Source organism: Notothenia coriiceps, unplaced genomic scaffold (assembly GCF_000735185.1).
Source record: "Notothenia coriiceps isolate Sejong01 unplaced genomic scaffold, NC01 NC01_scaffold00003810, whole genome shotgun sequence".
Classification (NCBI taxonomy): Eukaryota; Metazoa; Chordata; class Actinopteri; order Perciformes; family Nototheniidae; genus Notothenia; species Notothenia coriiceps.
The window spans coordinates 1,508-7,178 of NW_011336511.1; the positions used below are offsets into that span (position 1 = coordinate 1,508).

The 5,671-nt window shown below is 37.1% G+C and overlaps 1 long non-coding RNA gene across 1 annotated transcript; it reads right to left on the bottom strand.

Moving 5' to 3' along the window:
• Positions 1–3,218: 3,218 nt before the first annotated feature.
• On the bottom strand, positions 3,219–5,607 carry LOC104941736 (uncharacterized). Its single transcript, XR_797927.1, has 3 exons — positions 5,367–5,607; positions 4,192–4,232; positions 3,219–3,586 (listed from the first exon to the last, which is right to left on the bottom strand). It is a non-coding gene; the product is annotated as an uncharacterized lncRNA (long non-coding RNA).
• Positions 5,608–5,671: the final 64 nt, after the last annotated feature.

Below are 5,671 nucleotides of genomic sequence, written 5' to 3' on the forward strand. Positions count from 1 at the left end.
ACCGGTGGTCTTCCAGTTCCCAAGCCAAGTCATACGAACCTCACCACCCCATCAAAAGCATTCACTTTTGAAAATGTTCTCCAAATTCAGTGCAAGATGGAGGAGAATTCAGATTGATTTAAAACAGCTATTATGCTCATTTATATTGTGTCCCTCTACTGTGACATGTCTCCATGCTTTAATGTTCAAAAAGCTATGTTTTCAATAATATTTGCCTTTTTGGCTCCGACAGTCGTCTGTAGAATTCCCCAAATCACAATGTGTTTTAAAGGTTATTTACAGTAGGCCTATTTTGCAGTAACACTGTAAATGTCCCTGCTGTGGGACTAATAAAGGAATTCTGATTCTCTGGTCACGAGTATCTGGCACAACAACAATAGGAAAGGTTATCTAATATGTATTCTTAATATTATATTTCAGAGTTTTATAAAAAAAAAGTTGATGACTCACCCTGCACTTGGGGTTGTATACACATTTTGCTTTCAGTAACAAATAATTGGACACAAGCCATACCAAGATGCATAGGCTCCATTCATGAGTTGAGTCTCGTGTTGCACCTGTACACAGCGAAAAAACACTTCTTCATGGTCATCTTGTTCTCCCAATGCACATTCTGAGCTATTGGTGTGAATGCCGATAAATATTTCCGACACACCCATCCCTACAGCTCACCGTTTTTTAACACAAAGCGAGGAAAATCATATCACACTTTCCTAGCAGTTTAACTGAAACACCAGCAGCCAATACAAACACACGGTCAAACTGTAACCAGACATAACTGGCACTCGTAAATATTTCATCACATTTGTATTCCTAGGGTAGTAGTCTCTTTCAACTCTATGCTATATTTTGAATATCTAAATAACTTGCATTACATATTTGTTACTGGCCACCAACCAGATTCAACATATTTTGTGCAAAAGCACATTTATTTTACTTTAATTTGATGCTGCTCTAGACCCTCCAGAAAAACGCGATTCTGCGATCGCAGAATTTACCGCATAATCAGCAAAATGGCGCAGATTTTTAAAAGGCAGCATATTTATCAAAAGGCCGCATAATCCCCGCATTTTTCCACAAAGTTGAGAAGAAAAAAAAGTTAACTCGTCTTGACGTGACGTCATCATCTCGCGCATCACAGAATGTAAACAACACTGTATAGAGTGAACGTGTGGAGCTCACACGATAGAGAAAACACCAAGATGAAAANTGTGTGTGGGGGGTGGGGGGGTGTGTGTGAGATTAAAATAGCCCAATTGCTTTTACAATAAATAAACATTGAATGTGTTTAATTGAATAGTAAAGGATTTTAACGTTAGTGGCAGGGTGTGTGTGAGAGAGAATAAATAAGACAGCCCAATATTTAAAAAAACATTTATTATTTTTTCCCGCATATTTAGCATATTTCGCAACTTTCCGCATATTTCGCAACTTCCCAGAATTTCACCGCATAAAATCACATAAAAACCCCGCATGTTTAATCGCATAATCAAGGAATTCGGCCCACATCATCAAGGATTTTTGTCCGCGTTTTTCTGGAGGGTCTATGCTACTTCTACTTTGGTATAGGAAATCCCTTTATAAGGTTTTACATATATCCGTTCATATTGTTTTAAATATGAATGATAAGGAATTTGGTTATTTTNTAAAAAAACATTTATTATTTTTTCCCGCATATTTAGCATATTTCGCAACTTTCCGCATATTTCGCAACTTCCCGCAATTTCACCGCATAAAAACCCCCCATGTTTAATCGCATAATCAAGGAATTTAGCCCGCGTTTTTCTGGAGGGTCTATAGGAAATCCCTTTATAATGTTTTACATATATCCGTTCATATTGTTTTAAATATGAATGATAAGGAATTTGGTTATTTTCATTATTTCAGACAATTTTCGATGAAAAAAACAAACCTTAAAAATGTAAAATAATAGGACATTTGACAGTTTAAAGAGCACTTCTGCACCAAAACAGTATTTTCCTTTAATGACTAAAAAACAGATGCCACTCTATTCCATTTTTTGTCAGGAGGTTGGACCTAAATGCAGTAAGAGAGGGAGGCAGGAATACGCAATCAAAATCGAGCTTTTAATTAAGAAAAAGGTGATGACAAAAAACAAGGGGAACCAGGCTAATCAACTAAATCAAAAAACTGAATCTGAATCATAGACTCGTTTACACCCTTTCATATGTTAGATTGTAAACCAGGGTGACGGCATCAGGATCATTGAAGTTAATCAGTGTTCATTCAAGGTTCAAGGCTTCTGTTGTCATAGCTACAGTGTAGTTATGACAATGAAAATCTTAGGTCACAGGCTCCTCCAACAGTGCAAAACAATAAAACACATAATAGAAATAGAAACAGTGCAGAATAGTCTATATACAAGTAATTGGAATATTTATATAAGTTGTAAACAGATGGATGTTATGGATGTTCTTTCAAAAGTTCAGAATCAGAAACAGGTTTATTGCCAGGTAGGTTCACACGTATGAGGAATTTGACTTAAACATAAACATTTAAAACAAACATTGTAAAAAGTACACAGATAGCAAACTATATTAAGAACACTGTAATAAAAATATAGTAAGATAGCAATAAAATAAAGCAGTTATTTACAACGACATAGAATGCAGTAAATTATAGAATATGAAATATGTGCAGTAAGCAATATTTAAACATTGTGTTCAGGTGTTTAACGGTCTTATGGCCTGTGGGATGTGTTCAATATTATCTGTGTCTATTATATCTTACATATTTCACACTAACATTTAGACTGATTAAATATGTTTTGGGACCTGTTAGGTTGGATTAGTTTAAGGGAAGGTTAAAGGTTATTCATAAATATATACATTTTTACAATTTAATACGTGTTTGTAAAAATAATATGTTCAGTGTCTGGACCCCTATTCTACAGCTTCAGATATTTATGGGGGTGCCCCATTTCAAATAGTACGTCTTATGATTGTTTTTGTATGTTTAACTGTTCAAATGAATGAATATAATTGAATACAGTTTGCCTCAGGGACCTCTATCTCTCAGGAATCTGTTTAGCCTCCTGTAAGACAACTGGAATAGATTATATTATACTTATGTAACTAAAAGAACTGGGGAACGTGTGGCGAAGTGGATAGAGCCTTGGTGTTGGGATCAGGGGGTCACAGGTTCAAACCCCACTGCAGTCAGCATGTCGTTGTGTCCCTGAGACACTTCACCCCAAATGTCTCCTGTGGGGATTGCCCACAGTATTGAGTATGTAAGTCGCTTTGGATAAAAGTGTCTAACATGTAATGTAACTGAAAAACCTTCACATAAATTAAAACCTGTTATGCATTCAATTTCATTTAGCTAGTATTTTTCTAAATGGGCTCTTAAAGTGCTATAATTCCTTCATTCAGTGTGTTGGGTCAAGGTACAAGCTACACAGGTGGGTATGCAGTCAGCAACGGAAAATGTGTAGATTTGTCTCCTGTTATGATAGGCCAGTACCAGTCTCTTGACACCAATATGGGCATTAGCAACTGAAGGGAGCAGTGTGGGAGAACTGAGTCAGGTTGCACACTAGTCGGGCAATTTTCCAATCTCGGTCCTGGAATAAAAAGAGCGAACATACTTTTGTAATACAACCAACAACCACTTTAAACAAATATCTTACAAATAACTGTGAAGAAGGCCTGTTAGAGAAGTGCTGATTCTGTGTCTGTAGCTACTGGCCCCGCCCCCTTTGAGCACGACAAGGCAGTGAGGTCTCCTCTCTGCCTGCAGATACTCAGCTAAATGCTGCCGTGATGAAACACCATATCATGTTCAAAACCACATCAAGGATTATTTCTGAAACAGTATGGAGCTCAAATGCTTTTTCTCTTGCCGGTTTACCACAAGGTGAGTTCCTTTTTATTTCCTGCTTTTTTACACATGCTCTCTCCAGTTAGCTCTGAGTGTTAGCGATGCCTGCTAATGTAAACAAAGACCATATTACTTCCAAAACGTTGCACATTGTTTCTGATAGCAATGTTACTGGTAGGGCCGTGGGCGTAAAGTCAGCCCACATTTCCAATATTACATCATATCGGACGCAAATCTGGATCAGCTCCGTTGATGTGTCATTTTGCCAGAAGATGTTATAAGAGGACTTTTTATCCAGTTGTATACCACAGTTTGACCATGTAACTTTTAGATACTTCTAATACTTACAGATCCTCTGTTTCTGAGCAGTAATCCACTCGTCATTTATCCTGCGGGGAAATAAATAGTCATAAATCTAAAAGAAAAACATATCATGGGAAAACCAAACAGACTATCTTTTTTAGCTTTTCTGTAAATTCCTTTCTGTTAGACAGTTGCTTTCTTTCTCAAATGTTGTTTTGCATAGACAGCTTATGTTATAATGTTTGTGTCAATCAGGTATTGACCAAACCACAGCACTGAGCCTGCTCTTGTTAAGATCTTAAATGACATGGAGTTAAAAACAAATATTAGCAGAATCTCACTCTTGATATCTCAGTGCTGTTTTGACACTGTTGGTATTTATACATTTTACATTTTACTAGACCAACTGGAAAGACAGATAGATAGCCTTTCTGTCATAATACTAAATTGGTTTGAATCTTACTTGAAGCACAGTGACAACCTTGTTTTGTTTCTATAGGTAATTACATATCTAAGCGTACACATTTGAAATGCGGAGTTCCTCAGGGCTCCATCCTGGGGCCTCTATTGTTTAACATCTTCATGCTTAAATACAACACTGGCTCAGTTAATTGAAAACAACAAAAAAGTTATTATCAGTTTGCAGATGACACAGCATTGACAGATCAATGATTGGAAATATTAAAACTTTCTTCAACAAAGAATAAACTGATGTAATCATTCAGCCAATGAGGAAGGAATTAAATGTAATTGCTAAGCTCCAATCAGCATTGTTATAACCCACAGAAAAGGACAGAAATCTAGGTGTATTCATATAGATATATCTCAAGAGTGAAATTAAGACAATTACAAAGTTGGCCTGTTATCACCTTAAGAATATATCTATTATTCAATTACTTACTTTATGTCTCAGCAGGATTTGGCCAAAACCTGTCCATGCATGCATCTTTAGTAGACTCGACCACTGTCTTTACATTTCTCACTGAAAAGTCAATTTGACAACTAAGGCTCATTCAGAACGCTTCTGCGCTAGAACTCACTAACACTAAGAAGGTGGATCACATTACTCTTGTTCGTAGGTCTTTACAAAACAGAAGGAGAAAATAAACTTTAGCATTAAGGTTGTCAGAGTGGATCAGTATGATATCAGCCCCTTCAGCTCAGTCAACACATCTCTCACATATTAATCTTAGCAAAGAAGTTAAATATGGAGAACTGACCTGAGAGTCTCCAGTCTACAGTCTGGACTCTCCAGAAGATCACTCAGCAGCTTCACTCCTGAATCCTGCAGCTTATTGTATTTCAGGTCCAGCTTTCTCAGATGGGAGTGTTTGGACTTCAAAGCTGAGGCCAGAGAAGCACAGCTGATCTCTGACAACCTGCAGTCCCTTAGTCTGAATAAAATAGAAGAAAACCAGAGGATGAAAACCTCTGTAATGGTCACACATGCAGAGCACACAGCACACAGGGACATCTGTTCTCTGCTTTTAACCCATCCTATTACCAGGAGTCTAGTGCTAGGAGC